This window comes from Cupressus sempervirens, chromosome 2 (genome assembly GCF_028749045.1).
Source record: "Cupressus sempervirens isolate cs-2001-9-10 chromosome 2, ASM2874904v1, whole genome shotgun sequence".
NCBI classification, from domain to species: domain Eukaryota; kingdom Viridiplantae; phylum Streptophyta; class Pinopsida; order Cupressales; family Cupressaceae; genus Cupressus; species Cupressus sempervirens.
In genome coordinates, this window is record NC_143119.1 from 487,585,980 (window position 1) to 487,595,943 (window position 9,964).

General features: G+C 36.8%; 1 pseudogene; it reads left to right on the forward strand.

The window, feature by feature from the left end:
- Positions 1 to 395: 395 nt before the first annotated feature.
- On the forward strand, positions 396 to 8,245 carry LOC149573145 (RNA polymerase II C-terminal domain phosphatase-like 4; annotated as a pseudogene).
- Positions 8,246 to 9,964: the final 1,719 nt, after the last annotated feature.

The following is a 9,964-nucleotide window of genomic DNA, read 5'->3' on the forward strand; positions in this document are numbered from 1 at the left end:
TGACGGTGAATATCTTGTGACTCCGAATTCATCTTAAGACGAGATTCAACAAGGTGAAAGTATATAGAATAGAGATTCAGTGTGTCAGGTTTTAGAGCCTGGTTAGTTGTTTGGGTTAGTTTTTAAGGGTAGTCAACGAACCTCCTGACACTAGTTTGACAGTTTACAAAATGCTAGCAAAGCGAGTTTTATTTGATGGTTTAGTGTTCGAACCCATTTCCATTCAATCTGAGAAGGTATTGGAAATTGGGGCATCGCTATTAACAGTCTTGAATTATTGAGAAGTTTTAATTAAAGGAGGATCTCCTAATAGGTTTGACACATGAAGTGTATGGATGAGGTTATAAGCGAAGGCTCCATGTGCTTTGTATAAGGAATATGAAATTTTGTTGCAAATGTGGATAAATCTTATGCCCTTTGTTCATGAGTTTTTAGAGGAGGCAAGTAAGATGTATGAAATGTATGTCTATACAATGGGAGAGCGAGATTATGCTTTGAAAATGGCAAGGTTTCTTGATCCCACAAGAAACCATTTTTGAACTAGGGTCATCTCATAGGGTGATAGTACACGTAGACATCAGAAAGACCTAGATGTCGTACTGGAAGCAGAATCTACAGTTGTGATTCTTGATGACATGGAGCAAGTATGGTCAAAGCATAGATCAAATTTTATAGTGATGGAGAGATACCATTTCTTCCGTTCAAGGTGCTGGCAATTTAATCGACAGAGCCCCTCTTTGACACATTTAATGAGGGATGAGACAAAGACAGAGGGTGCTCTTGCAAGCATGAAATTACTCCAAGCCACAGGGGAATGGCCCACATCCCATATAGAAGAAGGTGCATCTTTGAAAGGCAAAGCAATTCTTGTTTATAAATAGGGGTGGCACCATATATGGAGACGTTAGTGTCTAAAAAAAAGACATCCCACGGCAGCTAAAATGAAGCAACAAACACATGAAAAGAAATAGGAAGCATTTTTTGAAGAATATGGAACCCATGTTAGCATCAGACAATCTGAATGCCACCAGTAATGAAGACAATGCCCATATGGAGTAGGGGATGGTTTCATAATGAGAACAAAGTGAATAGAACACTCCACACATGAAAATCGTAGCCTGCAACATGAAAAGAAAGCCAATCAACGCTAGCTTATAAGCCTCCCACGCACCACAAATGAACAGTCAACATTATTTTTTAAAAAAGAAGTTAACGCAAAGTGAAGAGGAGTTTATGCAGCGGATAGTATGAAAGCAAAGTCACCAGCTAAAGTTGAGAGAAGATCCCACATCAAATAGCCACAGTGACAAAGGGGAGTCCCCACATTGAGCACACAGCCTCAGAGGAGGCGACAAGAAAAATGAAGCCCGCAGACCATAAAATTAGGCCGCAGGTCAAAACAAGTTGAATTTTAGCATTGAGAAAACCTTACGATAGTTGCAAAGGAAACTCACACCTCTACATGAAAAAGGTCACACATAAAAAGGGGCCATTGATAAATGAACACATACAGCTGCCCATGGAGGATGAGATCGAGCAAATGCGTGGAGTGTTCTGGGCACAAAATCCCACATTGGCTGGGAAAAACAAACTTTAATAGTTTAAATGCTATTCTTTGCATATTGCATTGTGTCTATAGGAAAAGGACCTTTTGAAAAGGCAGCAATCGATGGTGGGGGCCCTATACCCATGGATGACATCATTAAGACATGGGGTCTGTGCAACATTTTAAATGAAATATCAATAATGATGACATGGTGAGTTTTGGTGGCAAGGCACGAGATGTCGACACATGGCCAGATCGACGGATTGCGCCAAACCGTAATATTAAGTTGCTCGCCCGTTAAATAATGTGGGAATGCACCTAGGTGCCATGTGGAAATGGGCCTAGGTTGTAGTTGAATAGTGGCAGGTTCAAGCGAGAAGTGACCAGAGCATGACATGTGTCACGATCTGACGAATGGTGCTTCCCCGCAAAAATAAGATGCATATTCGATAAGTAATGCGAGAATGCGAAATCATGCCACGTGGCACTAGGCCCTAAGTAGGATGGTCACTGTATAGATGGTGAGCCAATTAGAATGTATCACATGGCGTGGGTCAATAGAGGTTTGACCTCAGAATTGAAGGGTTGGAAAAAATAAAATAATTTTAAAATTTGATTTTAAAATTGTTTTCAAGTTTGCACGTTCAAATTCTCTTTAAATCAAAAGAGGTCATTTAATATAAAGTTTGAACTTTAGTTTTTTTTTTTTTTTCGAAAAATTTAAAAAATCAAATGTGCAAACCATGGTTTTCTAGCAAAGGAGTCATTTTCAAAATGACTTTCAGTGGATTTTTGAGATGCAAAATAGGTGATGTTATGTATGGCCAGAATCGAGAGAAGACGAACTATCTAATTTCGAAGTCAATTTTTGCATAGGTAGTAGCTGGTTCAAGCTACATGAGGTTTTCTTTCAGGTTCCTAGATTGCAACTGAATTCAGGTGTCAATATTCAAAATTGTTTTCTAGCATGGAAATGACCTGAATACAGTTAAAAGGCAATGAAAATGAGGTTCGAGGTGATTTTAACTATTTTCAAATTAGTTGAATCACAATTTCACCAGAATTGCATAAGGTTACAGATATTTTAGATGCAAAAGGATTTCATCATTAGGCAAAGATATTTCAAAGCAGTTGTAATGTAATGATGAAATAGAAAATCAAATCCGATGGAATAGAGAGGTTAGAGAGAGTCTTTTCAGTTGCAAGGGATGAAATTTTAAGGGGACACATGTCGATTGTAGGTTCAATCTAGGAATTCATCTTTATCCTATATTATTCTTTCTTTCTTCCATTTGAGGGGTTCCAATTTTGGTTCCAATTTTTGTTACGGTGAGACCATTGTCGGTAGGAAAGTTGCAGTCATTCTGTGAGACTATTTCTTTGGATCCAGAACTGTGATTCCACCTTCATTCTTTAGCATATTTCTCTCATGTGAACAGCAAATGTAAAGAATATAGATAGTTTTGATATGTCAGGTTGTTTCATGTTTTGATTTCATGCATTTGGTTGTATTATTTCAAGGAAATAAATACATATGAATAGTAATTTCATTAGTTTCATTTAGGTTCTCATCTCCTGTCTCAGTAATCTGTAGTCTTATGTGGTCCTGGAACAAAGGCTGAGATCAATTTGCTTCCCCTTAAGGTTGTATGTCTGATATATTTTTCTGTTGGAACAAAGTGCCAAGTAAATGCTTAATGTGTTTGACAGGGTTACTAGTTATGTTGAGAAGGATATTTTGTGAGAATGAGATCTGAATGAACATTGATACATCTGAATCACAAGGTGATTAGATAGATCTGATGTCTAGGTATACAAAATATGTCCTGATGTCACAGATGTATGTTTTGGATTCATGAAATTGCCCAATGGATTAGGCACTAATCAGTTATAGGATAATTAGGTTTTTTTGCATGTTTGAGGATTTGTTGAACATCAACATCAATAATCAACATTTTTCCCTTTCATGTTGAAGAGCTATAATAGAATGCCCTCGCTTAGCTTGTGAGATTCCTAGATCTGCATTTAGCTACTGTAGATTGATGTTATTTCATGAGTTATCAGGAGAAATAAGGGTTTTATCTACTTCATATTAGATTCAGTGTATGCTTTCACAACTAGTACCATATAAAGAATCTATAGGTCTGCCCGCCTAGGTTTTGTAGAGCCTAAAGAAGAAGAAGGGTCGTCTCTTATAGTTGGCTTGGTGTCTGAATGGGCATGTTGAGAATGGGAGTTAGTTTCCCCTAGATGTGTTTTGTTCTCATCAGGGTAATTGAAAACCGATAGCATTTTCAAACATCAAAAAAATAGCGACTCTGTTGGGGAGTTGCATTCATAAAGAACCAAAATCTCTACCATGAAATAGATTGGATATAGAAAATATGTAGCAAGATGTGTTCCTTTTCCTTGTTGAAGTTTCATGTTCCCCAGTTGAGCTTTATTCATTATCAGCAGTATGTTGTAAAATTGGATGAAAATTGTGTGCTATGATTGTCATAGGTCTATCTTCAATCAGTTCAATTTGCAGATACTGTTGAGAAAGTTTCAGAGTCAAGAATTTGATTTATAAAGTGTATTTTCTTTTCAAGGTGTTAGTGATCTGCAAGTTTTTTCCTACATTGAAGGTCTAGTTCAGATTTGTCAAGTGACAAATTATGTTTTATTTCTCACAAACTATGAGTGGCAACTCTCAAATCTCTATACCAGTTTGTTCCTAGTTTATTTCATTGCAAAAATTTGAAGGACTTTCAGTTGTATGGGCAGATCATAAATTGTTGATAGTTTCTTGGAAAGGAATTCTAAATTCTTGATAAGTTTTAAAGTGTTGTTTGAAATCTGTTGTTATAAAGAAATTGAAATGTAAAAACTAGATCATAGCAGTGATCTCTTTATCCTCTTGAAGAGAGGTGGTAGCTCTACAAAGTTTGATCAGTGGTGTGAAGGAATTTCAGTCTTGCACCTGTGCCAAATCAGCAGATCGAAGTTCAGCATCAGCACTGGAGGTATTTTGATTTTCATATTTCTTTTCATGGAAATCAAGTATTTATAGAAGTTGCATCTATTAAGTGATTTTCAGCACTAGAAAGAAGAGGTAGAAATTTTGTTTTATAATGGAGTCAGATCTCAAATCTAAGATTAGTTTGCCAAATTCTGAGAGTTTGGAAATTGTGAATAATAACATTGCTATGTTGAATACAATGGTTTACAAAAGGATTGTAGATCTTATAAGAATTGAGGTAGGAAATACTCAAGGTCTAAGTGTCGAACAATGTTTTTTAAGGCTTAAGTCAGGAATCAGTAAGATGCCTTTTCATTGTAGACCTAAGGAATCTTCACTGCCTAGTGTTTTCCTTGATGTTCTAGTACCCGATTCAATCGATTGGCTAGCACCTATAAGGTTAAAAATAATTTTCCAAATTGAAAAATACATTGAGGAGATGGGAAGTGGTGATTATAGATTTCATGACATGTCTTCTAATGATAATGAGTGTGCTGAAAGTCAAGGTAGTAATGAATATAATGAGTCTATAGAGCAAGGTAATCTATTTTCTGAATGTGAAGAGGTGGATTCAAATGTTAATGAATCAAGTAATAGAAATCAGCATGAAAAATATGGATATAAAAGAGAAGATAAATTAAGTTACAGTACATATGAAGTTGAAGAAAGTTGTAACAATAGTAGATCCAGTGATTTCCATGATAAGAAAGAATATTGCAATAATTTTGATTTTCCAGATTGTTACACTAATGATCTTCCTTTTGCAAGCTCTTAATGTTACCCAGATGACAATCATAGCTAGGAGAAGATTTGTGAGGAAGTCTTCTTGAGCTCCAATGAAATCTCAGAATTGTTGGCTCGTGAGTTTGAAAAGCACATATCTCTAAGGATCTTCATATGTTCTCTCATAATACTTTCTCATTCAGTCAAATCAATTTCCCAAAGTTTGACATGGAAAAAGAGATAGAATCTAAACAATCTTTGTTAGACTTTGGAGGTGTAGATGACAGTACCTCAAATGTTTTTGCACATGACGATTTGCTAGATGTAGAGAATGTGAATGAAGGGAAGGTTAATGTTGTTTCAGATTCATTTTATGTTTATCTTGCTGAAGAATGTATTGATATTTCATATGATGAAGAGGAAACCAGTGAATATTGTCAATCAGATTATAGATTTTCTTCATGTGCTGATAAGTCTTGTAAAGATGAGTTCAAGGTGTATTCCGACATTCAGTTTGATGAAGAAAATGATCATGATTAGCATAGTTTAGATCAACACTTTCAGAATCAATTTTCATGTATGGTGACTAATCAATGTTTTGAGTGTGAAGAGGTTTCAGTGAAGGATGAATCTAATTTAGTGAATGATACGAATGCAAGTAGGAAACAATCAAATTCCAAACACTCTTTGCAGCCGGAGACACAAGGTGAGTTGCAAGTTTTTAGTCTTTGCAACTTGGTGAATGATGTAGATTTTGAATTTTTTGTGTTTCCGATCAGCATACATGAATCATCGTTGGATTTTGATTCTTAGTTCAGTTTGTGTAGTCATGAGCATGCTGATGCTTTTTCTCATAGTGAGCATGAAGATGAAATAGTCTTTGAATTTTATATGCACTATGAGAATGAAGAAAAATATTTTGTTTTTCCAAGTAATTTGTTTTAGTATGTTGATCTGATTGGTGAAACAAATGATAATGAGAATTTTAGTTTACCTCTAGATAATGTAAATGAGAATCAGGTTTTTGACAGAGGTAAGAATTTTTGTAAACTTTTCGGTCGCCCAAGGTCATTGTGTCTACATAGTTAGAGTAGTTTCCCTGCTTTCAAAAAGCTATTCAAGAGAGTTTTTGGAGTTTAGGAGTGTGGTCTGCTTCTCTCAGAGATTTGAAATCTTGCCATGCCCGCAAGGGACATGCATCCCTAGATAGAGCCACTGTTGGCACTAAAAATTGCATGGTCAATTTTGAGCACCATTAAAAATTTGAGCCCTATTAACGCCTTAAAATGACTTTGTACCCGGTTGTACCTATGCGGCCCCTGAGGTGTTTAATGTTTCTAACACCCTCCATTCAGCCTATTTATGCGTTCCATGAAGATCAATTGTCATCTTGAGTCATTTTGTGAAGTTCGATTCTAAGCTAGTTTCAAATCTACTTTTTTCCCAAGTGTCAAACAGTGACAGGAGGCTATGTTTGCCATTGAATATCTTGCACCCAGAAATGTGTCATGACTTGCCACTTTGATATTATCTAGTGTCCATATCTAAGAACCTATGTTTTAGATTTTGAGTCATTTCAAATCCATTTATCTATGTTTTGAATCCCTCGAAGTTTGTCAGTTACTGTTTTCATGATTTTGCAATTTGCACCTAATTCTGGGAGGCCCTGTTTGACGTGCTATAACGTTGACCTAGTTGACCAAAATCTTGAATTTCTTTTTGCGTTGCATTGTACACATTAGAGACTTATTATGTTTCAAGTTTTAGCTTATGACAAATCCGTTTGATCAGTTTTCAAATGCAATTCCAAATGGAATTTTTAACTTTTTACTGGTGTCAGCATTTGTAGATTGATTGGAACCCCTATTTGTGATGTCATATCTCCTGGTCCATGATAGGTGAGATCGAATGGTTTATTTCCTTGTGTTATATACTAAAAATACTCCAAGTGTGCTAGTTTTCAAATCTTGACGAATCCATTTGCATACTTTCCCAGGGTCATTCCATTTGAAAAAATTGTTATGTTGTCATTGTTTCCTGTCCTGCAAATCTAGGTAGCCAACTTCAGAAGCTTGCCATTTGCACCCAATTATTCATTATGAGCTCAAATTGCATATCCATACTCACCTCATGACAGAGATTTAACGGCCAGTTTTCATTTCCCCATGTGCTCACTTGCCTAGTTTTCCAGGCCAAATCTGAACCCAGTTTATTGTTTTTTAAAAAATTTACTTGCAGGTAATTCTGAGAAGGCAACTTTGATGGTGAATATCTTGCGACTCTGAATTCTTCTTAAGATTAGATTCAACAAGGTGAAAGTATACAGAATAGAGATTCAGTGTGTCAGGTTTCAGAGCCTAGTCAGTTGTTTGGGTTAGTTTTTAAGGGCAGTTAATGGACCTCCTGACACCAATTTGATAGTTTACAAAATGCTGGCAAAGCGAGTTTTATTTGATGGTTCAATGTTCAAACTCATTTCCAGTCAATCCGAGAAGGTATTGGGAATTGGGGCATCGCTATTAATAGTCTTGAATTATTGAGAGTTTTTAATTAAAGGAGGATCTCCTAATAGGTTTGACACATGAACTATATGGATGAGGTTATAAGAGAATGCTCCATGTGCTTTGTATAAGGAATATGACATTTCGTTGCAAATGTGGATAAAACTTATGCCCTTTGTTCATGAGTTTTTAGAGGAGGCAAGTAAGATGTATGAAATGTATGTCTATACAATGGGAGAGCAAGCTTATGCTTTGAAAATGGCAAGGTTTCTTGATCCCATAGGAAACCATTTTTGAACTAGGGTCATCTCATAGGGTGATAGTACACGTAGACATCAGAAAGACCTAGATGTTGTATTGGAAGTAGAATTTGCAGTTGTGATTCTTGATGACAAGGAGCAAGTATGGCCAAACCATAGATCAAATTTTATAGTGATGGAGAGATACCATTTCTTCAGCTCAAGTTGCCAGTAATTTAATCGACAGAGCCCCTCTTTGACACATTTATTGAGGGATGAGACAAAGACAGAGGGTGCTCTTGCAAGCATGAAAGTACTCCAAGTCATAGGGGAATGGCCCACGTCCCATATAGAAGAAGGTGCATCTCTGAAAGGAAAAGAAATTCATGTTTATAAATAGGGGCGGCACCATATATGGAGATGCCAGTGTCTACAAAAAAGACATCCCACGATAGCTAAAATGAAGCAGCAGGCACATGAAAAGAAACAAGAAGCATTTTTTGAAGAATATGGAACCCACGTTAGCATTAGACAATCTAAATGCCGCCAGTAATGAAGACAACACCCATATGGAGCAGGGGATGGTTTCATAAGGAGATCAAAGTGAATAGAACACTCCACACATGAAAACAGCAGCCTGCAACATGAAAAGGAAGCCAATCAACGCTAGCTTATAAGCCTCCCATGCACCACAAATGAACAGTCAACATTATTTTTTTAAAAAGAATTTAACGCAAAGTGAAGAGGAGTTTATGCAGTAGATAGTATGAAAGCAAAGTCACCAGCTAAAGTTGAGAGAAGATCCCACATCAAATAGCCACAATGATAAAGGGGAGTCCCCACATTGAGCACATAGCCTCAGAGAAGGCAACAAGAAAAATGAAGCTCGCAGACCATAAAATTAGGCCGCAGGTCAAAACAAGTTGAAGTTCAACATTGAGCAAACCTTACGGCAGTCGCAAAGCAGACTCACGCCTTTGCATGAAAAAGGTCACGCATAAAAAGGGGCCATTGATAAATGAACACATACAGCCACCCATGGAGGATGAGATTGAGAAGATGCATGGAGTGTTCTAGGTGCAAAATCCCACATTGGCTGGGAAAAACAAACTTTAATAGTTTAAATGCTATTCTTTGCATATTGCATTGTGTCTACAGGACAAAGGCCTTTTGTAAAGGTAGAAATTGATGGTGGGGGCCCTGTACCCATGGATGATGTCATCAAGACGTGGGGTTTGTGTAACATTTTAAACAAAATATCAATAATGATGACATGGTGAGTTCTGGCGGCAAGGCAAGAGATGTCGACACGTGGCCAGATCGACAGATTGCACTAAACCACAATATTAAGTTGCTCGCCTATTAAATAATGTGGGAATGTGCCTCGGTGCCATGTGCCAGTGGGCCCAAGTTGTAGTTGAATAGTGGCAAGTTCAAGCGGGAAGTGACCAGATCGTGACACGTGTCATGATCCCACGGATGGCACTTTCCCACAAAAATAAGATGCACGTTTGATAATTAATGTGGGAATGCAAAATCATGCTACGTGGCATAGGGTCCAGAGCAGGATGGTCACTGTACAAATGGCAAGCTTATCAGAATGTACCATATGGCATGAGTCAACAGAGGTTTGACCTCAGAATTGAAGGGTTGGAAAAAATAAAATAATTTTAAATTTTCATTTTAAAGTTGTTTTCAAGTCTGCACGTTCAAATTCTCTTTAAATCAAAAGAGGTCATTTAATATAAAGTTTGAACTTTAGTTTTTTTTTTAATTTTTCAAAAAATTTAAAAAATCAAATGTGCAGACCATGGTTTTCTAGCAGAGGAGTCATTTTCAAAATGACTTTGAATGGGTTTCTAAGATGCAAAATAGGCAATGTTATATATCGCTAGAATCGAGAGAAGATGAACTATCTAATTCCAAAGTTAGTTTTTGCACAGGTAGTAGTTGG